The sequence below is a fragment of the Hypanus sabinus genome, chromosome 7 (assembly GCF_030144855.1).
Source record: "Hypanus sabinus isolate sHypSab1 chromosome 7, sHypSab1.hap1, whole genome shotgun sequence".
Taxonomy (NCBI): Eukaryota; Metazoa; Chordata; class Chondrichthyes; order Myliobatiformes; family Dasyatidae; genus Hypanus; species Hypanus sabinus.
In genome coordinates, this window is record NC_082712.1 from 125,213,011 (window position 1) to 125,239,123 (window position 26,113).

Consider the following 26,113-nt stretch of genomic DNA (forward strand, 5'->3'; position numbering starts at 1 on the left):
AGGATGTGCCTTTCCCACCCCCCCCCCCCCCCGCCTATACTTTTGGTCTTTGTTGCTTTGCCCCAGGCTAGCTTTTAGTGATGTACCCTGGAAAGAAACTTTAGGCTATGTCTAGCAATTGGATTTACTGGATGATTTGTTTAAAATAACAAGAAAATTTATTGTCACACAATATCCTAGCTCATTCAGACTGCCAATATACTCATTTTCTAAACAATAATCAAACTTGCACAAAACCCTTAAGTCAACATGTTTCTAAAGTATAACCGGGGCATCTGTAACTAAGGTGCTTTAGAATAAGAAACACCTTGCAAAGCTTCAATATCACTCACTATATGGGAAGGCCGTATATCTGGTGAATATAGTCTGGCTGAGGTCTCACAGAGTTTTGTAAAGAGGCAAATTACTACACTTTGATAGATTAATTGATTTTCATTACTCCAAGAAAGGCCTTTGCTATGCTGACAAAGATCGGGTTAATGTGGCACTGTGAAATTCTCTTCCTGGTTCTTGTTCATTCCAGGCTGTTGCTGACCTCTGCGATATCTCACCGATGTGGTGAGGAGGCCGCTCAAACTTCTTTCCTAAGGCAAAGAGGTTTCAGCTACTTTTTCTTCATCCCAAAGGGAAAGACAGAGTTGGTATATCACATGCTTTTATTGGAGACTTCCTCAAATTCATAGAGGCCTCCATGAAACATCTGGCCTTATCTGTGAAGATTCTCCAGTGCTCCCATAGACAAGGTACATGCACCCAGTAAGAACTGGCCTTCACCCACTGCTCTGTCTGACAACTTGTGGGAACTCTTTCCCACAGTCTTGCTACCATTTCACCGTCCAGTCATTCATTGGCAACACTCCACTACAAGAGTGTTGCTTCCATAGAGGCGTGTTCTTTTAACAGCTGTCTACAAAGGTTGTTCCTATGGTGTTGCATTATAACAACTGGGAGAACTGGCAGCACTTCAATAGGGAATGCCAGCTGAAACCAATAAGGTTAGTCTCAGCATGGCTTTACAGAGAGATGCCTGACAATGCTGTCTGCAAATCTCTATTTGAAGTTCTCACTCTTTATGTATGTTTCACAAACACTATTAGCATGACTCACTGAACTATTTTAACATTAAGCAAAAAGGTGTTGAGCAATTTCTCAGCCTTTGTTTTGCATTGGAACATCCTCCAGATACGGTCTTTGCTTTATGGCACATGTTCCAGCCTTTAAAGATCCATGCACAGATGGGCTTATAAGGTCACATTGAGATTTTGCTCTCTAACTCCTTGGGCAATTCAAATAAAGGCAAAGTGGCAGTTCCCAAATGAAAGTATTAGCTCTCTGTAATGTATAGATCTATGTCTTTTAGACCAATGACCAGCCCCCTTAGCACTATATATTGATCTGTTGTCTGTGCGTGCACTGTTGTCTACAACGTGCATTGTTTTCTCTCTCTCTTTCTCTCGCTCCAACGTGAACACACCAGTTAAAGCCATCTCCCGCATGCATGCTTTTATTTAATCAAAATGTAATTGTGCACAGACACAACAAATTAGCAAAAAGTACAAACCTGAATGTCAGAGAATATCATGAACTGCACTGACAGTTACGGGATGAAACAGTGAGAGTAAAACAGCACGAGAAAGCTAAAGTACCAGTGAAAGATGTGCTGAACTTAAAGTGAAAATAATGTACCGATGACTTTAGTTGGAAAAGTTGATGAATTTGTTAGCACTAATGATGGCTGGGAGTCATATAACAAGAGGGTGGAACTGTATTGTAACACAAACAATGTAGAGGAGCTTAAAGCCCCTACACTTCTTAGCTTAATGAGTGCAAGAACGTAGTCTCTCATGCAACCTAAGCAAGGCATTTGATGGAATTGTTACAATTTTACAAAATCACTTGAGCCCTAAACCACTAGCAATTGCTGGGAGATTTAGATTTTACAAAAGGAACCAGTCGGAAGATGAAAGCCTTTCTGAATGTTTTGCAGAACTGTGCAAACTTTCCCAGTACTGTGACTTCTAGAGATGGACTTTCTGCTACATTAAGGGGCAGCCTTGTATGTGGCATGCATAGTCAAAGGACTCAAAAGAGGCTACTAAATCAAAGAGAACTAACCTTAGAACTGTCATTGACCATTGCAATATCATTAGAGACTGCAGCAAAGAATGCAGCAGAACTACAGAAAAGGAGATTAGAGTGTGATATGCATAAAAAGCCACTGAATAGTGTAAAAAACCAAACATGTTATCGATGTGGCAAATTCTCCCATGATACAAATGTTGTTTCTCTGTTGGTTCAGAGAAAAAGTGTGCAGAAAGTGTCACAGACAAGGTCATAGACAGAAATAGTGCAAGGCAGACAAAAGCATAACCAAGTGAAAAGTCTTAAACATACAACTAAGCAAATGCATAAAGTTACTGAATGTAAAACAGATCAGACACCACACAGTCATGCCTAGAACTGCGTAGTATAACTGAAGCAGATCACAAAATCATCTGCATTGCAATAGGTGTGTCTGGTGTAAAACTGAAAATGGAGCTGGATACATGAACAGCTTTGTCCATAATTCCAGATGCTGACTACAACAGACTGTTTTCTAAGATAACATTAGAGAAGACCTCAGTGATGCTAAAGACTTACACAGGCAAAAAAAGTGTCTCCCAAAAGCAAACTGAAAGTAAATGTGATGTATGGAGACCAAGCACAACAGTTAGAGCTTTACTGTTGAAACGCGGAGGGCCAGCACTTATCAGACATGAATGGTTGAGAAAAATCTAACTAGAGTGGCACAGAATCAAAGCCCAGTGTTGTATCAACAGGCAATGACAGCCCAAATGGCAGCACTAAACAGAGACTGGCACAGCTGCTTAATGCTAATCAGAAGGTGCTTGAGAAGGGAATAGATAAACAGATTGAGGACTTGACCAAAAGCAGTTTGGCATGTCAAAAGGTTTAAAATGCACCCTCACAGGCAGCGTTACTTTATTTTACTTTACTTTATCATCACCAAACAATTGATACCAGAGTGTACAATCATCACAGTGATATTTGTTTCTGCGCTCCGCACTCCCTGAAGTACAAATCGAAGTAAATATAATAAAAATTTAAATTATAAATCATATTTAGAAAATAGAAAACGGAAAGTAAGGTAGTGCAAGTCAGGTCCAGATATTTGGAAGGTATGGCCCAGATCCGGGTCAGGATCTGTTCAGCAGTCTTATCACAGTTGGAAAGAAGCTGTTCCCAAATCTGGCCGTACGAATCTTCATGCTCCTGAACCTTCTCCTGGAGGGAAGTGGGACAAAAAGTGTGTTGGCTGGGTGGGTCTTGTCCTTGATTATCCTGGCAGCACTGCTCCGACAGCGTGCGGTGTAAAGTGAGTCCAAGGATGGAAGATTGGTTTGTGTGATGTGCTGGGCTATGTTGATGATCTTCTGCAGCTTCTCCCGGTCTTGGGCAGGTCAAATTCCATACCAGGTTGTGATACACCCAGAAGAATGCTTTCTACGGTGCACCTATAAAAATCACACCCGCGAGAGTGGCCATTTTCACCATGGCATAGAGTCCTGATTGCTGTGGATGCTCATTTGATGTGGCTAGGGGTTATACCAATGAAATCAACCATCTCAGCAAAGACTGTCTCCACTCTGAGGACCATCTTCACCAGTGTTGGCTTACCAGGACAAATTATGAATGACAACAGACCAATGCACGTCGGAAGAGTTCCGACTGTTCACAAAGAAAAAGGGAATCAGACATTTCAAGTCAACTCCTCAGCACCCAGCAATGAATGAGTTAGTTGAAAGATTTATCCAAACCTTCAAGAAGTCCATTAAAGTGATGGACAAGAAAGACATTTGGCTAATGCACAAAGTGGACAGCTCCCTTTAAGAATATCAGAACTCTGCTCATGTAATGACAAATCACACACCTGCAATGCTGTTCACGAGCAGGAATCTAAGATCTCACATAGACCTCCTGAACCAGTTCTATGGAGGGAAGTGAGAATAAACAGTTTAGCCAGTTGCCAACTGAATCAGCAAGGAGTTTTGACATTGGACAGGAAGTCCAAACGTGTGATTACCAAGAATGCAAGTGGACACCCGATAAGACAGCTACAAGAAATGAACCACTGACATACACAGAGGATGTTAGAGATCAGACATGGAGACATCATGTGGACCAGATACCGGGTGTTCAACCGAAGAACACACATAAATCAACTGCATCCAACAAGACGGACACATCACAGTCACCAGACTTATCTCTCATTGCTGATGTCACTAACAGTAATGTGACACTGGAAACCAAGAACGTATTCTTAGATAAGCCACCTACCCAATCTGATGCCACTCCACAGGCCCAGAGTATGACAAGAATGTTATCATTGACAACACACCTGTCAAACCTGATGCCACTCCACAGGTCCAGAGGGACTATCCTGAAAGAAACAGAGTGCCACCCAAAAGTCTGAACCTTTAGAACTATGAAGTTTGTTATGGATTGTTATTGTGGAAGCGTGTTTATTTGGAATATGGTTTTATGAAAGGGAAGTTCAATGTTTTGTACATATACAGTTTTATGTTTTGCATTAATCTAAAGGGGGAGGGAGTGTAATGTATGGATCTATTTCTTTTACAGCAATGAATTTGCTGTAATGGATACGGTAAATTTCTTTTACACTCCCCTCTCCCAGTATTACGTACTGATTTGTTGTCTGTGAATGCACTGTTGTCTATGCATGCACGTTGTTCTCTCTCTCTCACTGCAATGTGAATATACCAGTTAAAGCCATCTCCAGCATGTGTCCTTTTATTTAATATGTATATAGTTGTGCACTTTCCTTGAATTTCTTATCATGGTTGGCTGATGAATTAGAATTATCTTTTGAAAAATCAACTCTCCTCTTCTTTCTCGGCACTTTCAAACTGACTTCTTCATTCTTACCTTCCTTCATACTAGTTTCTCTGATGGCACTTCATTAGTAGATCCCAAAAGTAGGATACTGCGGAATTATTGAAAATGTCACTGTGGTGTATGGCTATCAGTTACTAAGGGAAACTTATCCCTAAAGGATGGTGTATTGATACTGCCTTGAGAAACCACATCAAAGAGATTTTTAGCTTGTTTGTAAAACATTTCAGATATCACAATAAGTGGACATGTTCCTTTAAGGCTACAAAAATGTATTAAACTTTTCCATGTACCCCAGCTAGTTGCCGATGAGGTGGGCAAAGATGGGATGGTATGTATTTCTGGAGGGTGGTTAGCTATATCAGAACATTATAACCCTTCAGGTAGTGATGCAAATTAACATGTATAAACAGAGGCAAACCATGCATCAGTGCAGTATATTGGATTCCTTGGTCACCATGACAAAACAACGGGTTGTGTGTATTACTCTAAGGTATGTTTAGCTTCTACTTAAACAACATTGTTCAAGCTTCACACACAAAATGCTGGAGGAACTCAGCAGGCCAGAAAGCATCTGAGGAAAAGAATGAACAGTTAATGTTTTGGCCCACGACTCTTCATCAGGACTAGGAATAAGGAAAGGCAAGAAGTCATAGCAAGAAGGTGGAAGGAGAGAGGAAGGAGGTAGGGGATAGGTGAAACCAAAAGGGGGGGGGGTGAAGTAAAGAGCTGGGAAGCTGATTGGTGAATGCAATAAAGGGCAGGCGAAAGGGGGAATCTGATAGGAGAGGGGAGAAGACCATGGAAGAAAGAGGAAGAGGAGGAGAAACAAAGAGATTTGATCCGTAGGAAAGGAGATGATGTGAGAGAGTGAAACAGGATTGGGGAAATGGTGAAGGTGGGAGTAGGGGGTTTCAATTACAGGAAGTTACAGAAATCGATGTTCATGCCATCGGGTTGGAGGCTACCCAAATGGAGTATGAGTGTGGCCTCATCACAACAGTAGGGGGAGGGCATGGATGGACATGTTGAAATGGGAATGGGAAGTTGAATTGAAGATGGTGTCCACCAGGAGATCCAGCTTTTTCTGGCAGACTCGACGTAGGTGCTCGGCAAAGTGGTCAAATCTATGTCGGGTTGCACTGGTATATAGGAGGCCACTCTAGGAGCACTGGAAACAGTACATGACCCCAACAGACAAGAATGGGGGAGGGAGTATCTCACTGAGTCCTATTGAATATTGAAAGGCTTAGATAGAGTGGATATGGAGATGATGCTTCTTATAGTGGGAGAGTCTAGCAGCAGAGGTCACAGCCTCAGAATAGAGTGATGCCCATTTAGAACAGAAAAGAGAAGAAATTTCTCTAGCCAGAGAATGGTGAATCTGTGGAATTGGTTGCCATGGAGGGTTGTGGAAGTCAAGTGACAGAGTATATTTAAAGAGGTGGTTAATAGGTTCTTGGTTAATGAAGACATCAAAGGTTACAGGGAGAATGTAGGAAAATGAGGTTGAGAGGGATAAATGAATCAGACATGATGGAATGACTAACCCAATTCTGCTCCTATGTTTTATGTCTTAAGAAGCGGATGACTTCTGAGAAAACATTGAAACTCAAAATAGACATTTCAAAGTTAAAGAAAAGTTCATTGAAATTGAGAAGGATGTTGTTGACAAAACTGGGTAGAGAAATTGAGCAACGCATCTGTGATTGGGAAAACAAAGAGAATCTGCAGGTGCTAGAAATCCAAAGCAACACACAAAATACTGGGGTCACTCAGCATCTATGGAAATGAGTAAGGTCAACATTTTGAACCGAGATCCTTCTTCAGGATTGAAAAGGAAGGGGGAAGACTCCAGAATAAACAGTTGGGGAAGGAGGCTAGCTGGAGGGTGTGTGCAAAAGGTAAAGGGTTGGAGAAAGAGTTTGATAGGAGAAAGGAAAGGTGGAGGAAAGGGGAAGTGATAGGCAGGAGAGAAGAGGGAAAAGACCAGAGTGGGGAACAGAGGAAGAGTGGAGGAGGAGGGAAAACATTTTTTTTACTGTAAGCAGAAATTGATATTCATACTATCAGGTTGGAGGCTACCCAGATGGAATATAAGGTGTTACTCCTTCACCCTGAGGGTGGCTTCATATTGACACAAGAATAGCAAAGCATGATGTTGAAATAGGTAATTTATGGAAGGTACCAGCTGATCTGTAGGAGAAGCCTCCTCATTAGTCACCTCAAGCAGAAATTGGTGCAAATTTCCTAAAAGAGCAAGAAGTACTGGGTGTTTTGGGCCCCTATCTAAGAAAGGATGTGCTGACGTTGGATAGAGTCCATAGGAGGTTTACAAGAATGATCCCTGGAATGAAAGGGTTAATGAATGAGGTTCAGGGCCTGTGCTCACTGGCGTTTAGAAGAATGAGGGGTGGGTGATCTCATTGAAATCTACCATATATTGAAAGGCTTAGTGCATGTGGAGAGAATTTTTCCAACAGTGGGGGATTGGAGACCTTAGCGCAGGAAGACAGTGTCAGGAGGATGACAAATAGAGGTAGACAAAAAGAAAAAATGTTGACAATTCTTTCTCTTCTTCATTTGCTGCTTAACCCTATTGAGTTCCTCCACCAAGTTAGTTGCTCCAGATTTGGGCATCTGCAGCGTGCTGTGGCTCCAAAATGTGCAATGTGTCTTTTGATGGTGAGTTTCTACCTCGTGGATGATGAGTTTTTAATACCTTAAGAAACTGTGTTAAGTGCTTGTCTATTGTAACTTTATACAATGTCATGCTTTAACTTTCTGTTAAATATAATCTACCATAATAAACAGTGTGTTCCCTTGAAACTCTCTGCTTGGGTGAGGTTGTTCAACTTTGCACAGTGCAGCAACAGAAACCCAACAGACCACAACCACAGTTCTGACTTCAACTGCAATCAAGTAGATTCTAAACTAATTGCCACTTAAGGTTGATTCATTACTTTCTTTAGCTTGTACAAAACCTGTATTAGAGTTAATTTTGAATTAAGAATCCCAGGTGGAGAAAGAATTTAACATTACTGAGCTCAATAGGACAGGCAGTTTCAATAGCAGCCAACAAATAAGCACACACCCCAGTTTAATGTTTAGCCATTAAATTTAACATCTATTTTCTTTGAAAATCAGGAAGGAGGTACAGAAGCCTAAAAGAACCCACCCAATGAGTCAGAAACAGCTTCTTCCCTTCTGTCATCCAATTGCTGAATGGACATTGAACCCATGAACACTACCTCACTTCTTCTTTTCTTTCTATTTTTGCACTACTTATTTAATTTAACTATTTATATATATACTTACTGTAATTCACATTTTTCTCTACTATTGTGTATTGCATTGCACTGCTGCTGCAAAGGCAACAGATTTCCCGAAATATGCTAGAGATGTTAAACCTGATTCTGCATCATTACAAGCTGGTACAGGGGCTTGTATATTCAAATTGTTCAGGCATAATGAATATATTTGAATGATATTCAACAAAAATGCTGAAAATTAACTTTTGTTTTATCACAGAAATTTAGAGCTACGTAATTCAGAGACACATGGAGATCACCCACCCCTCCCTCATTCAGCAATGAAACAGAGGCACAAGGAATGTCAGATGCTGGAATCAACCTGGAGCAACATACAAAATGCTGAAGGAATTTGGCGGGTCATGCAGCATTTATGGAGGAAACAGACAGATGACGTTTCAATTCAAGGCCCTCTATCTGGACTAAAGATAGAAGGGAGATAGTCAGTATGTGAAATTGGAGGGAAGGTGTGGAACAAGAGCTGGTAGGTACATCAGCACACAATGTCTATTCTAACTATCAAGTACTCATCTATACTTTTCACATTTATCAGCACTTAATCTGTAGTCCTCCATGCCTTGGTGATTGCAGTGCTTATATAGATACATGTTATGAGAGTAACTGCTGCCACTAACTTCAAAGGCAGTGCCTTCCAAGTTCTAACCACTTTCTGGATGAAAAAAATCTTCCTTGTACCTCCTTTGAGGTCTTAAGGCTGATTTATACTTGCACGTACAGGCTACACCTCAGCCCTGATTTTCACTTCAGCCTCACTGTACGCCACAGCGAGCATGCGTTGGTGTGCACCAAAACGCTAGTTGGCAGTGAGGTTTCTATGCCACTGTGTTGAGTTTCTTCATGACAGACATGGACAAGGAAATGCATTTCAAACATTTTCGCATGTCGGCAGGTAGATTTGACGATTTGGTTCATCTATTTCGTATCGGTGTACACATAGCCTACAGACATGGCGGAGAAGAAGCAACCGGAAATGCGTAGGAAGAAATGAAATGCTACCAAGCGGACCAATCACAGTTGTTGCAGTCTGTGTCATTGCGATGTGCGAATAACTTTTCTGGAGAGGTGCACGTCACCCTACAGCATAGGGTACGCCGTAGTTATGGCATAGGGTATGTGTTACCTACGGCATCGATGTGACACACAAGTATAAATTAGCCTTTAACCTTTACCTTAAATTTATGTCCTTTGATTAAGTAGTAGTGCATTACTCATTTATCTTTGAGAGAATTATTCTCAATCAATGATTTTGTCCTAAAAGCAGTACCTATGTCAAGCCCTCACTGTCGACCAAAACACATGCATTAAAACTCACAATAAATAAGTGAATTTACCTTTATTTTGTTCACATGGAAATTTTGCATCCTCAGCTTTATATGTACAAGTAACATTTAAGCTGCTTTTTGAGCAGACAAAAAGGAATCTAATTGAAATCAGATAACATGAAAGATGGGGTTATAGGTGCCTAACAAAATGCATATCACTCGATAGCAAAATAGATTTGGGTCTCATCATTATCTATTTCAAGATGATGAACCCTAGCAAGGCATTGGGCCCAGATGGTGTACCTTGTAGGGCATTGAAAACTTGCCAACCAAATGGCGGGACTGTTCAAAGGTGTCTTCAATCTCTCGCTGCTGCAGTCGACGATTCCCACGTGTTTCAAAAGAGTGGCAATCTTCCTAGTGCCCAAGATGAGCAGGATGAGCTGCCTCAACAACCATCACCCAGATATACCCACATCTTCTGTGATCAAGTGATTTGAGAGATCATTCATAGCCAGAATCAGCTCCTGCCTAAGTAGGGACCACAGTAGGTCGACAGTAATCTCACTGGCTCTCCACTCAGTCTACTTACCTGAATAGTATTTGAGCATGCTGTTTATTGATTACAGCTCAGTGTTCAAAACAATTAAACCCCCAGTTCTAATCAACAAGCTCCAAAACCTAGGTCTCTGTACCTCCCTCTTCACCTGAACCCTTAAGTTCCTCACTGCAAGACCATAGTCAGTGTAGATCAGAAATAACATCTCCTCCTCGCTGATGATCAACACTGGCCCATCTCAAGGATGCAGGCCTAGACAACTGCTCTACTCTCACGACACCCAGATCTGTGTGGTTAGGCACAGCCCAAAGCCTGTCCATAAATTTTCTGATGACGCAACTGTTGTTGGCAGAATTCCAGATGGTGACGAGGCAGCATAAAGGAGAGATGGATCAGCTGGTTGAGTGTTGTTGCAACAACAACCTTGCACTTAACATCAGTAAGGCCAAGGAATTGAGTGTGGACTTCAGGAAGGGGAAGTCAAGGGAACACATACCAGTCCTCATTGAGGGATCAGCAGAGGAAAGTGTGAACAGTTTCAAGTTCTTGTGTATCAACATCTCTGAAGATCTATCCTAGGTTGATTGATGAAATTACAAAGAAGGCAGGACAGTGGCTATATTTCATTAGGAGTTTGAGGAGACTTGGTACATCACCAAAGCCTCACGCAAATTTCTACAAATGTTTCATGGAAAGCATTCTAACTGGTTGCAACACCATCTGGTATGAGGGGCCACTGCACAGGATGAGAAAAAATTGCAGAACGTTGTAAATTCAGCCAGCTCCATCAGGAGCACTAGATTCCCCCGCATTGAGGGCACCTTCAAAAGGAGATGCCTCAAGAAGGCAGCATTCATCATGAAAGACGCCCATCACCAAGGATCTCTTCTCATTGCTACCATCAAGCAAGAGGTACAGGAGACACATTCAGCATTTCAGGAATAGCTTCTTCCCCTCCACCATCAGATTTCTGAATGGACAATGAAGCCAAGAACACTACCTCAGAATTTTTTGCTCCCCTTTTGCACTATTTATTTAATTTATACATATATTTTTTATTGTAATTTGTAATCTTTTCATTATTATGTATTGCACTGTACTGCTACGGCAAAACAACGACATATGCCAGTGATATTAAATCTGATTCTGATTCAGATACATAGCTATCTAGCTAACTTTATATGGAGAGATTTTAATCTTATTCAAAGGAAAGTGCAGCCGTACTCTTTCCTCCAGAAGTGGAAAAGTTGGATTAAAGAAGAGTGAAATAATAAAGTTCTTCACAAGCTCAATCCTGAACCTCAATTTTATTTTCCATTCATTTTTGTCCTACACATATTTTCCTCTGCCTTTTTTTTCTAAATTCCATCAACTTTTGACTTTTTACTCAGTTGGAAACAAAATGCCTTAGTTATGAGCCTTGCTTGGAATATTTTGATGTATAAACCATACCCTATATATAGAAGTGAAAGGTAAAGGATGAATTGAGAAGGTGTGTGTGGGCCCAATGCTCATTCTGAGACAGGGTGTAATCCATGAGTGATGCAGCCACAAGTTAGCATACAAGTCCAAGATCAACAATACACAGAAAGCATATGTTTTAATAATTCATCTTTTTCCAACCTGCCTTTAATACCCAACACTTTCCAGGTGTGTAGACTGCTTGAGCTAACGGGTTTATAATGACCCTCAAAATTAGGACACATGGCATTAAAAATGTTATGTTTGAGAACTCCTTTGTGGATTACTGCAAAACAGTGAAAAATTTTACTTTCTAACCTAAACTCTTGGTGGGGTGGTGGGTTTGTGTGTGGAAAATTATCCTTTGGGTGTGTTCACCCATTAATCTTAAGCGAGGTATAATTTGACATTTATTTTTCAAAACATTACCTGTTCACGTCTGTATTTTCATGTTCACTCTCATTTTAGTCATCTTTACATAAAACAGTAAAATAGCAAAATATAAAATAGCTCATTATTAATATAACAATTAGACTTTCAACAGTTGAATTGATTTCTTTACATTCTTGTCTTAAAACTTTTAAAGTATAAACAAAATATATCTTTAATCTAATTTTTTTTAAATTGAGATACAGTGCAGAGTAGATCCCTCTGGCAATTCCTGATTTAATGCTAGCTTAACCATGGGACAATTAACCTACCAACCAGTACATCTTTGGACTGTGAGAGGAAAGCCACACGGTCACGAGGAGAATGCACAAACTCCTTATAGGCAGTGGCAGAAATTGAACCCTGGTCGCCAGAACTGTTAAGTGTTGTGCTGGCCACTACACTACTATGCCACCCCATGGTGCATTCTTTCAAATGAAGTTCCCAGAGGAGGAGAAAGGAAGAAATACAAAATCACAAAAACATAGGATAAGATGTTAATATCTCTTGTCATATGGTTTGTGAGCACTCTCACTTGGTGTTGAGAGTGGCACAAGTTTGACACGCAGGGGTCTGCACCCTCCTTCTTCGATGTTTCATCGATTCGCCCATTACATTCCCAGAGGGCTTGACGAAGACTTCTGACATCTCAGAGTCACCCCCTGTTGGGTCTACCCACTCTCCTGATGCTGTCTTGGAGCCCAGGAGGGGTCTTCTCATTTAATCTAAAGCCTGTGACTGCTTCTTTCCATCACCCCTGATGTGACTCTAATGGTTTGCCGTAGAGTCTGACCATGGATCTCTTGCTCCTTCAGCAATTTGAAGGTGGTTGTGGCTGTAAATACCCTACAATCCTCTCCCAGTATGTATACCAGCGAACGTTATAGAACAGACTTTACAGTGGTGGCTAATTTAATTTATGCTTCAGGCACTTAAGTCATGGAACAAGTGCTATCTTCTGACTCTCTGGAGGATTTACAGGATTATTGGACACCTGCCAGGCTGGAGTCCTTTATCAATTCCAGGCACTGAATTTTGTTTTGATTCTTTTGAAATACTTTTTTAACAAAAGATAATACATATATTTGCAGAAAGAACAATGATTTTCAAGGTCAGAGTCTTAACCTAGAAAATATGTAAAAGGTATCTCCCTGATTCAGATAGTGTTAAGCCAAGTGAACTTCCCCTTGCGAACATAGATGTGAGGTGAGATCAGCATCAGGTCTTAGAGGATTTCTCACTATCTGTACTCATGGTTACAGAAGACTATCTTGGTTAGGTACAAGGGAGGTATAACTTTTGTAGGGTGACGTGCCCTTACATCCTTACTCCTCAGGGGGAGGAGCTCCATGGGTATAATTAAACAACCATAATGATACAGCACATTGGGTCTGAGAACTAAAGGAAATGACTTAAAAAGACAAAGAACAGTAGAAATCCTGAGAATTGAGAGAGAGATGAGGAGTAATGAGCAATGATAAAGTAAGCATGTCAATAAGCTGAAAGGGCCATCGTAAAGTTCACTGAGATCGGAGGGCTTGAGCTGGGACTTTTCCCCTGGAACCTAGAAGGCTGAGGGGTGACATTACAGAGATTTATAAAATTATGAGGCGCACAGATAATGTGAATGTCACAGGTTTTTTCTCCCCATGATAGAGTAGACTAAAACTAGAGGGTGTAAGTTTAAGGTGAGAAGCTAAAGATTTAAAATGGGCCTGAGGAGCAACAGGGGGTTATGGGTAATGGAACAAGTTATCAGAGGAAGTGGTAGTGGTAACTACAATTACAGCATTTAAAAGACATTTGGACAGTAAAGGTTTAGTGGAATATGGACAAACACAGGCAAATGGGACTAGCTCACATAAACTACTTGGTTGGTGTGTTTCCATACAATTTAATTCTCAAATGGTTCAATTTGATATTAGGGAATGTATACAGTATAGAAATAAAAATTCCTACTCTTTTCAGATATCCACAAAAAAACTCCAAAGAATAAATGACAGAAACATCAGAACCCCAAAGACCCCCAACCCCCTCCCACACACAGGCAGTAACATTGACCCCCCTTCCCCGACTTGCACTACAAAAGCACTGACATACCCCCCCCCCCCAGCCACCCCACCATGCAAGCAGTACAAAACTCCCAAAGAGACCTTGACCTAGAGCCCTTCAAAACTACAGTCCATAACCCACCACTTGGGTATCTCAGGCTGGCTCGCTCTCACTAGCGAGGGACAGAAAGATCGCTCCTGCAACGAGAGTGGAAGACCACTGTTCTGATGTTACAATCTTCTGCATTGTTTCTCTGAGCCCCCCGACTCAAGAATAGACAAGGTCTCACTCATTATCGAGAGTGGAAAAGAGAGGATTGATCGAGTACAGAGGGCTTCTTCTCACTGTAGCACACACCGCCTGCTGGCTCGATGTTTCAGTCTCCCACAATGCATCAGTCGGTGACATCGCGGAGGAACTCAGTCGTCTACAGGACCTCAACCCTGAATGCACAAGTCTTCAAGGCCACACCTGGAGATATAAAAACACCAGGCCACATGGCTGGTACAACTACCCGCCTCTCGCCCGGAACCGTAATTTGAGCTGTAGCTATAAATCACAGACTCTGACAAGACCCAGCCACCTTGAAAAAAAAGAAAGACATGAGAAAAGAAGAATAAGCTGTTTCACGGACAAACTGGAAGAAGTCACCTATGTCTACAGGTGCCCTCTTTTCTAGCTTCTCTTGCTCTAATAAGAAACCTGCAAGAACAATATTTAAGTGGTTAATATAAAATGTTAAAAGAGGTTAAGAGTAAAGTTGAATTCTTGGAAAACACAGAAACTTGGAAAACAAGAGTTGAGGTCACACAGTCCTTCCTCTGCTATTTAATATGATCATGGCTGATCATTCAGTATACCTGCTTTCTCACCATATGCTTTGATCCTTTTAACCAATGGAACTATAGCTCCTTCTTAAAAATGCACACTGTGGCCACTTTATTAGGTACACCTGTACTTCTGCTAGTTAATGCAAAAATCTAATCAGCCAATCATGTGACAGCAGCTCAATGTTAAAAAAAAAACAGAATGCAGCCATGGTCAAGAGGTTCAGTTGTTGTTCAGACCAAACATCAGAAAGGGGAAGAAATGTGATCTAGGTGATATTGACTGAGGAATGATTGATGGTGCCAGATTGGGTGGTTTGAGTGTCTCAGAAACTACTGGGAATTTCATGCACAACAGTCTCAAAAGTTTACAGAGAATGGTGTGTTAAACATCCAGTGAGCAGCAGTTCTATGGGTGAAAACCCCCAGTTAATAAGAGAGGTCAGAGGAGAATGTCCAGACTGGCTCAAGCTGACTGGATGCCAACTCCTGTAACTAGTAAAGTGGCCACTGTGTGTATCATTAAGTTGTGCACTCAGCTGTCTCCTATGGTAGGGAACTCCCCAAGTTCACTTCTCTGTGGCTGACGAAACTTTTCTTCATTTCAGTGCTAAGTGGCGTACCCTGCATCTTGTGTTTTCTTATTCTGGGGTTCCTTGTTATCAGGGACATCCTTCCAGTTTCTAGTCTATCCAGAACCATTAGGATTTTATAGGCTTCAGTCAGATACCCACTCATTCCTCATCCCACAAATCAGTCTGCTGAAGCTTCCTGGTGCAAGGACACCTGGGTTTTGTTGTACCACTCCTTTTCCTAATCTATCACGTTGCATTTTGCCACCTGTGTAACTTTACAATTATCCACATTGTACTGCATCAGCTATGTAATTGACCACCCGTTCAACCTGCCCAAATCACATTGTGTTGCTCCCAGCTCTGGATAAAAATGTCCTGGATGAGGAAGGTCATCCTCATTTTGGTAGGTCAAATATGATGGCAGAATATAGTATTAGTGGTAAGACTCTTGGCAGTGTGGAAGATCAGAGGGATCCTGGGGTCTGAGTCCATAGGACACTCAAAGCTGCTACACAGGTTGACTCTGTGGTTAAGAAGGCATATGGGACATTGGCCTGTTTGTGAGTAAACAGGACCCAATGATTAAAAGGTAGGGTATGAAAGGAATTAGCTGAGGAGTTTGTTTATGATTTGATTATCATTTCAAATAAGTCTTGATTCAGCAGTTATTGCTTTGGCAAGAGAAGTGTCATTGCTATTCCTCTATTTAATATAAATATCTTGGAATTTAGGAGAGAGATTAATTCTGGCCCTATTTGTCAGTTTTATGGAAAGGATCAAAATCTGTTACAATGGCCAGAGTGGCAATTGGACAAACTCTGGTATGAAAAAGAAAAGCAACATGGATTTGTAACAGGTAGAAGATGTTCAATGAAGGTTTTGAGATTAAATGTAATTGAAGGAAATGTGCCCATAATGTAAATTTCTGGATTTAATAAAGTTCTATATACAAATATCCATGAAATCTGAATTGAAACTAACCTGTAGTTAGGGATAAAATTATATACTGCAAATCTGAAAACATAAAATGATAGAATTACTCCACAGCTCAGACAGCAACTGTGGAGAAATAAAGTACTAAGGTAAGTCAAATGATTTTTCATGGACTAGAAATTGTTTGGAAGGTATTTCCCAAATAAGTATTGCACATACAAATTAGCAGTCCTGACCTGTTTGTCACTCAAGGGACCTCCACTGAGAATTTAGATTTTCGCTCTATTTTTAAATGACCAGAAAGGAAAAGTAGAGTGGCACGTACTGTATGAGACTTTTTTTTTTGAAATGTTTTAATTGAATTTTCAAATAGGTTACAGAAAGAAAAAAAATTATCAAAACTTCCCCCCTCCTCTTAACCCCTCCCCCCTAACATATCCCTATAGAAAAAAAAGAGAAGAAAAAAGAAAGAAAGAAAGAAAGAAAAAAGAAAGAAAGAATGCCTGGATATTGGAAGATCCCCACATGCTCCATGGAGTTCATAATAGCTTTAATATGTATATTTATTTCTTTCCCCAGATAACCAATAATTTTATCTTCGGAGCACCTATATATTTAATCCTATTTTTTGTAAATAAGGGCACCAAATTTTCAGAAATATTTCATATTTATCTCTTAAATTATAAGTAATTTTTTCAAGTGGAATGCAGCCAAAATTTTCATTCTTACAACGATCTATACTTAAGTATGAATCTGATTTCCAAGTAACTGCAATAGACTTTTTGGCTACTGCCAATGCAATTTTTATGAATTCTTTCTGATATTTATTCAATTTGGATTTTGATTCTATCCCTTCAATATTGCCTAGTAAGAATAATGTTGGATTGTGTGGAAGTTGTATTCCAATAATTTGTTCCAGTAAAACTCTTAAATTTGTCCAAAAAGGTTGAATTTTAAAACAAGACCAAAGTAGAGAGAAAAAAAGTACCAATTTCTTGATTAGTACTGTATATGACTTGAAGGAACACACATAAAATGCTGGAGGAACTCAGCAGGGCAGGCAGTATCTTTGGAAATTAATAAACAGTCGAAGTTTTGGGCCAAGACTCTTCTTCAGGACTGAGAAGGGAGGGGGAAGACATCAGAATAAAGAGGCATGGGATGGGAAGGAATCTAGTTGGCATTCAAAAGTGAAGCCACGTGGGTGGGGAAGGTCAAGGGTTGGTTAAGAAGGAATCCGATAGGAGAGGAGAATGGGCATTAGGAGAAATGGAGGAGGAGGGGAGGCAGGGGTAAGTGATAGACAGGTGAGAACAGGTAAAAAGACAAAGGGGGGAATAGGGGAAGTGGGGTAGTTGGAGGGGAGGAAATTTTTTTACTGGAAGGAGAAATCAACTTGTTCTCAACAGTCCATTGACTGCCCCAATAATCAGCATGGGTGGGAGGAGAAAACTACAATGACGGCAGTGCAAAGGGTCTAAACAACCTCGAGCCTAGCAACAATACAGCAGAATATTTTTTAAATGGCAAAAGATGAGGAACTGTGAGTAAGCAGGGAAATTTAGGGGCTCAACAACTATAATTGGAAAGCAAAAGAACATCTAAGAGGCTGATAGATTTTAGTGAACATTTCAAGAGGGATAGAGTAGAAAAAAAACAGGTTTACGTAGAATGGAAACACAAGAGAAGAAAGAGCCCATATAAAGGGTATTAACCCAAAATGTCAACTGTCCATTTCCTCCTACAATCTCTGCAGCTTGATCCCTGAGTTTCTCCAACATCTTGTTTCTTTTTATATAGTAGCTGCAGAGATTGCAGTGCTCTCAGTCTGCAATACTGCATTCACCCATGGGTAGAGAATCTCAGGTATGATAAATTGGCCATTAGGGTATTAAGCATGGATTCACTAGAACTGAAAGGGTTTTACGATGAGTCCAGAGTTTGTAGGCTAATTTTGATTATGGAAGATTGAGACAAGATCTAATGGAAGACTTTGAAATAATTGACTTGAGTAAATGGATAGAAATTCTTTCCTCCGGGAGGAGAGCCCAGAGTAATACCGAAAAAAAAGAAACTGGGTATTCAACTAGGTTTGCTAATGCTTTATTAAAATTAGGAGCATCCTTCCCAAAAGGATATTATGGTGGGTTCAAAATTTTGAAGTGGAGACTGAAATATTTTTATTTGGCAAAATTATTAACCAAAACATAGAAACGAAACAAAGATAAAATTTGCCATTGTTTAACTGAAAAGTGGAACGGTTTTGATGGACAGAATAGCCTACTCCTGTACTTACAGTCCCATATAACATTGATGTGAAAATATAACATGAAAAACTCCGAAATTAGTTTATGTGTCATTTATTGAAACAAGGACATTATTTTTGTTTTTGTAAACCATAAACTGATGCAGACACAATGCCTTATGACCTAGAGATTAACTCGGTTGATTACTCCTGATATATGTATTCTACACTCTCTACATTTGCAGTGTCCCCACTCCATTATTAAATTAATACAAGTTATGGACAGCCTTGTATTTAATAGTGTTGGTGTACTATGCTACTGAGAATACAAAAGCATTTTTCAGACTGTCTACAAACAACAATGAGGACCAACTTTCCTTCCAGTTGCCAAGGGCTGGGTTTAACTAGAATATAAAAGCATGGAGGTAATGTTGAGGCTTATAAGGTACTGGTGAGGCCTCACTTGGAGTAATGTGAGCAGTTTTGGCCCCCATCTAAGAAAGGATTTGCTGACATTAGAGAGAGTTCAAAGGATGTTCATGAAAGTGATTCCAGGATTGAAAGGCTTATCATGTGAGAAGTGTTGAATGGCTCTGGGCCAGTAGCCACTAAAATTCAGAAGAATGGGGGGGGGGGGGAATTTCATTGAAACCCATCAAATGTTAAAAGACCTCAACAGAGTGGATGTGGAGAGGATGTTTCCTGTGGTGGGGGAGTCTAAGACCAGAGGTCACAAGCTCAGAATAGAGGGGCATCCTTTTAGAATGGAGATGAGGAGGAATTTCTTTAGCCAGAGAATAGTGAATCTGTGGAATTCATTGCCACAGACGGCTGCGGAGTGCAAGTCATTGGGAATGTTTAAGGCAAAGCTTGATAGATTCTTGATTAATTAGGGCATGAATGGTTATGGGGAGAAGGCAGGAGAATGGGACTGAGAGGAAAATGGATCAGCCATGATGAAATGACAGAGCCGACTAGATGAGTCAAATGAGCTAATTCAGCTCCCATGTCTTATGATCTAATCTATTTATGAAAAGGTGGTTAATGAACAAAACTTCTGAACTTGTGTAGGTGATCTGAGATTTTTTTGATTAAGGTGATTTCAATACAAATGCAAAATCCATATATTTTGAAAATACTTTCACTCTCAGGAAATGGGCCTCCTAGGCATGACGAATATTTATTACCCTTTGTTTTTGCCCGGCCAGAGTAGCATAAGACTTGCTGGGCCACTTCAGATGTCAATCAAGAGGGAACTAGCTTGTATGATACCAGGGTAACATATGGCCCAAATCATTAAGGGTGATAGGTTTCCTTCCTTGAAGGACATTTTTAATGGGATAATACCAGTGTTAAATGCACAATTGAAGCATTTAACTTGCGGTTGCTGAGCAGATTTGGCAGCACTACAATCAGTGTGGAATGCATTCCAGGTCTTAGTGATTGAAGCAGAGACCATTGCCCTTAAACCATAGATCACTGCTTAAACCACAGGGAGGGAACAGTCAGAGTGAGTCAGATGTTTATTTTCTAACCTGCCCAATTTTACTTTCCATGCGCAGGATGTAAAATGGATGTCTGCTTTGTGGATTGGGTTAGAATCTGGTGCATATGAACCATTAAGGATAGATTAGAGGGTGGTGGAGGGACAGGAGATCAAAGGAATTTAAGAACAATGTGGTCACTGTGGATTAAGATCCTTGTGCAGAAATCATGCAGCAAAATGAACTAAGCAAACAGCCTGCTTCTGTCTGATCATTTCTTTGTACTTTAACAGTGGTTTGACCATTTTTATATCTTGAACTCTATATAAAACATTGGAAAATAACTTACATCAATTGCAGAAGTTTGTAAGGAAATGATTTAATCTTCCATCACATTGTTGGACTTATTTATTGGTAAATATATGGTGGTAGTGTTCTGTGCAGACCAACACATTTATTTCAGTGCTATGCAATTACTAAAATGTAAACCAGATGATTTTTTTTCAATAGAATCTATTTTTTTTATATCACATCACATAACCTTAGGTTATTGTGACCTAGAATGACTCTCCAGATCGAGCATCCATTCATTTAGCCAATTTTCATTTAAAACTCTGCTCTGAGATGCATCCTGCATTAACTGGGAATGATTTCTTTTCCTCTCAGTTTCTCCTTCTCAGAGTAGCAATCTATAGTCACTGCAGCTCTTCCTATCCTTCTGTCCACTATGCAGTAAAATCGGATTAAAACGGAAAACTCCAGCTGAAGAAAGCACTGACACAACTTGGTTGGATAGTTTTTCTCGGTACTGTAATTTAGGATTCTTAGAAAGTGCATCACTTTTGCTCAATTGATCTTAAAGGCATCACAACCAGCCTCTGTTAATATCCATGTGTCAAATTGCTGGGCAAAAGTACATAATTTCCAAGAAACTACAATCAGTTCTGGGTTTGACTCGATTCACCTTACCCAATTTACCCTGTCAGTGTCCCTGCTGGCAATCTTTTTTACTTCTTCTTCTTGGGCAGACCCTCAGTCAAGGCTGACTTGCTTCACCCTGGGTCTGTAGGTTCTGCAGTGGCAGGCAAGGTCAATAGGATGCTTCTGGAGATGGGGCAGGATGTGCCTGGGGGGTGGGGGGTTTGGTAGGTGGATGGCTTGTGACTGGTGATGTTTGGGTATTGTGACCAAGTAGAAGATCTGTTTTCATGATGACACAACTATCACAGAGCCCCCACCATCTTGAGCCAGAACTTTGGCTTGATCAGGGCTATGAGAGTATTTCTGAAGTTGTGCATCCTGCAGTTATAGACTCATAGAACATGGAAACAGGTCCTTCATCCCAACTGGCCCATGCTGACCAAGATCTCTTCCAAGTGTTTGGCCCATAACCCTCAACCTTTTCTATGCATGTCCTTCTGTTTTTTAAAAGTTGTTAATTCCCTGCTTCAATCCCTTCCTTGGAAGCTGATTCCACATACATACTACCCTCTGTGTAAAAGGAGTTACCCATCAAGTTCCTATTAACTATTTCCCCTCTCACCTTAAACCTATGCCACCTAGTTCTTGAGTCACCTCCTGACAATGTCTTTCTTCCACCTACAAGTCACAAGTCAGAAGTATGAAGCAATGCTCCCTGTTGTCATGAAACTTGGGGCAAAACAGCACCCTTGACTGGAATCCGAACACTTTGAGATTTCAGCCCCTCAGTACACTGTGGTGTGTGGCATCTACAAAATGCACAGTGATTACAAGCTTATGTTCCTGACTGTATTGTTGCTTGTTCCCTGGATGTAAACCGTGAAGCTTCTTGCTGCACAGCGCTGTGTGAACATCCTCAGGGGAAGGGCTGCAATTATTCAAAAAGGCAGCTTGCCATCACATGGAGCGTAGGAGGACAATAGCACCTAACAGTGACTTCTTTGCTTGCATCTTCAGGAGCAGCTCTATTTCTATCTTTAATATCTCTATTTTTCCCTTTCAGGGTTCTTTTGAAGACCCTGACCTGCAGTTACACACTGACTTTGGTTCTTTGCAGGAATGGGACCCACTGTCCAGATCTCACGACTGGCAGCTACTCGACATAGCAAGGACATGGCTAGGAAGACTAGTGCACCTTCAGAGCTCTGGGATTTCGTGTCTCTGGAGGCAGGCGGACCTGAGGTCGGTGCCTCCGCAGGAAATCGGTGTGTTGTGGAAGACAGAAGATGGAAAGCAACAGGCTGGCTGCTGCCTGTGTGCCCAGAGACCTGAGTTCTTTAGGCACAGAGCACGGAAAAAGCGACACAACGGACATCGTAAATCCGCGAGTTGTTTGCAATGTCTCCCCTCTCAGTGTGAAACGGGAACACCTCTTTTTCCTTTATTAGGGAGAAAGAGAGAGCATGTGGTATGTCAAATTACCTCAGACTTTGGAGTGCTGCAAGTCTGTGTCTTTATTGATGCTTTGCTGCACGCTTGAGTGCTCGGTGGGGGGCGCTGATGCTCTTTTTGTTATTGAGGGAGGGGGATTGTTGCTTTGCTGCTGTTTATGCATGGGTGGGGGGAGCTGGGGGACTTTAGGGTTCTAACATTTAACTGTCATTCATTTCTGCATGTATACATTTCTCTGACATTACATGTACCTTTGAAACATTCACATGGGTTGGCCAATAGTGGGCAATAAACAGTATTGACAACATAAATTAAGATCAAGATATTTCAATAAATGTAAGAGATGCATATTTCATGGATCCTTGTTGCCTGAAATGGAAACATTTTACCTCTGAACTCCAAAAGTATGTGTTGCAGCATAAGCTCTGCTCCTGTGGTCCGCTGACGTGCCTGAACATTGCCCTCGATGCTACATAATTTCCATGTTTACATCAATGCCCTGGATAGTCTTGTGCTGTGAACTTCTGTTAAACTGCTCTGCAATTTTGCACTTTTATTATCATCACATCATTCAGCCAAAGTCAATGTGAAGTCAGGGCAGATTTGGGAGGATGGAATGCAGGTGGGCAAACTGTCTTCTGAAAGAGAAAGGTAAAAACAGAACTTGTTCAGACAGACGGAAATGGTGCCTCAGCACTTTGAAAATGAGATTTCCTCCAGTTGTTATGCCCACCAGACCCTCATTTGACATCATTAATAGAGATTATCCGGTCACTTTCTCAGCTCTGGATATAGGATTACACAGTGCATGGACTGGGTGCTTCCTAATATTATCAATGTGAATACACAATCAGCTCTCTGCCTGAAATGTGCTTTGGGGCAACCTGAATCTGTAAAACTTGGAAGTAAAAATGACTGAGCATGAATGAGGCAAGAGAGATAAACAGAAATCCTTTGAGAGAAAGAAACTACATAAATGCTTCCTTAATCCTAATGCTATAAGTGTTTCATCCAGTGAAGGCATCCCTCTCTGTAGTAACCGCACAACAGACAAAAAACATCTTCACTTTATGACTACAAGATCATAGCAATTTTATCACAAGCGGGAACAGCCGGACTTCCCCATATCTAATGTCTGAAAGCAACAAATCAGGAGCGATGATAAATAACACCCTTACTTGCCTGGGGAATGATGTAAGCTCTGTAACGCATGGTAATATTCTCCAGGAATTTGAACATATCACATACTTCCTCGCTATGGCTGGCCTGGCTAAGGTCACCAATGCACGCATCTGTAGTTGAATCAAAAAGAAATAGGCTCAAAATATTTCAGCACAAAATATATGGTTCAATAACAGCTACTATAAATAGTTCTGCCAAGAACCACACCCTGTAAACATACCACAATTGCATGCATCAATTTTACATCATCATGTGACTCAAATTTTGTTTACCTTATTTTGCCACCAAGATGATATCACTTTATGATAACATAAACATGTGTCTACCTGTGTGCGCTAATCCACTGAGGACCTTACAGCAAGTGTTGTCAAGAACATGACCAAATGTCAATAAATAGCCTTGTCATCCAGAGAGTGAGTGAGTGAGAGTGAGAGAGGGAGACTGAGAGAGAGAGAGAGAGAGAGAGAGAGAGAGAGAGAGAGAGAGAGAGAAGATGCACAGACCCGCTGGAAATGAAAGTATTGCCCTTCGAACTACTCACCACATAGCCATTTACATTGCTGAGTTTAACAGCCTCTACCACATATGTGGCTAGCAAAATATAGATGGAAATTATTTTCTCTTTAATCCTATCCTATTTTTTACGCTCGTTCATCTCAACTAAATATGAGCAACAGCCCATCCTCTGAAAGCAGTTAGAACATCATCACCATGTTCCACAAATCCCTGAGCTACCTTCAACATATCTTCCTTTTCCTCCACACAAACATTTATTCTTTCCATCATTATTTTTTTAATGTTTATAAAGCATTTTTGGATTTTCTTTGACCTTTCGCCAATAATTTTTAATATTTTTTCCTGAATTTCCTTCTAATTTCCTGTTTCCATTTTCCATAATCTTTCTGGATGTTTGCTGTAGTAGGCTCTTTGTGCCTAGCACAATCCTAAAGCTCAAACCTCTAGAAAATAAAAGGCTAAATCTTAAGAATCAAGGGAAGGTTTGACAAAACGAATGATCCGCCTGTGGAGGAATCCACTTTTGAGAAAAAAGGTATAGGAATAAATCCAAGGAAAGGCTTTGAGAAAAACTTCTTTAATGGGTGGCAGTGGGAATGTGGAACTTGCCACCAATAGACAGATTGAGCCAAAGATCATTGAAGATTTTAAGGGGAAGCCAGTTAGATACATAAAGGAGGTTATGCGGATAAGAGTCATAGAATTTGAGTCAAAGAAGATTTGTGTGTCTTCTAGACTGGTATATGCCAGCTGGCCTGGTTGGGTGTTCCTATACTGTAAGTGAGACATAATTCAATGGGAATCTTGTACTGGACTGAGATTGGCATCTTGGTGGAGAGCACTCAGAATAAAAAACGTATGAGTCCTAATAAATCATGACATCATTTCCATTCAGTAGGAACTTTCAGCTCCTGGGAAGATGCATATCAGAATACTGACTTGCTGTATATATGCACACTTCTAATAACTTCACACTCAGCCCATTCATGAACTTCAGACAGAACCCAATTATAAGAACTCCAGGGCAGGCACAAATTGAATTTGTGTGTTCATCTATTATTTATTTATAATCTTAAAAGTCTATTATTTATTTATAGCTTAGAAAGGCTGACACAACAAGGTATTAAATATGCAATCAAAGATAGCTGGTGGTGCCTTGCTTGCCTCTGATTCAGCTACATTCTTTGCCTTTGCCTTAAATCAATGGGAGATGTTTGCTACTGCAGAACCCCATTGATTGTCTTGTAGTCTGCATTGCACTCTGAGGTCATATAAATGCTTTCCATGATGACTCAGTGGGTAAGTGATCTGCCCAGTGTGGTTCTGAGCCTTATAATCCCTCATCTGTACTCAGTTAACACTATATGTGACCTCAGTGACCCCCTCAAGCTAAAGAGGGAAAAGTAGAATTATCCAAAGTTTCTGTTTATAATTGTGATATAGAGAGGCTCTGTTGGAATTTCAACCTCATAGGGCAAGAATTCCTCTTGTCATGATACAACCGTATGTTTGAAGAATTTGTTAAGAATGGGTTTGTAGAATAAGATATTTTGAAAAAGGTGGACAGAGAATTTTATGTGAGCACATTTATGCTTCTACTGGATATGGTTTTAATAGTATCCAAGATCCCTTGTCCAATTTGGACGTGGCTGTAACGTTGTCAGTATCTGCCAAATTGACCATATTATAGGTTGCGGCCCCAGAGTCATTTATGGACTACAGAAGGTGACTAGTGCAGAGGGCATTAGTTGAGCACAGGTGAATTTGAGCTCCATGTTCTTTCCACTCTATTTTCTATTTCATGGGAGCACAAATGGATCCTCAGTTTTCTGTCTCTGCATTTTATGCATTGGCCAAGTTGAACTTGTGTCACATAGAATGGCAAGTTGCAATGGTGGAGAAACTAACCACAGGAAGTGGGCTATCTTAAATATGCCATCACCCAACATGAGGCAAGAAGAATAGGGAT

The 26,113-nt window shown here is 40.6% G+C and overlaps 1 protein-coding gene across 3 annotated transcripts in view; it reads right to left on the reverse strand.

Moving 5' to 3' along the window:
- The window catches only part of LOC132397158 (uncharacterized), an 84,575-nt gene that overhangs the window by 47,283 nt on the left and 11,179 nt on the right, over positions 1–26,113 (reverse strand). For all 3 annotated transcript variants that reach the window (XR_009513283.1, XR_009513284.1, XM_059975536.1), the window contains exons 2-3: positions 23,625–23,738; positions 22,836–23,084 (exon numbers count right to left, since the gene is read on the reverse strand). The gene's annotated coding sequence lies outside the window, so the exon portion shown is untranslated. The remainder of the gene's footprint in view (positions 1–22,835; positions 23,085–23,624; positions 23,739–26,113) is intronic.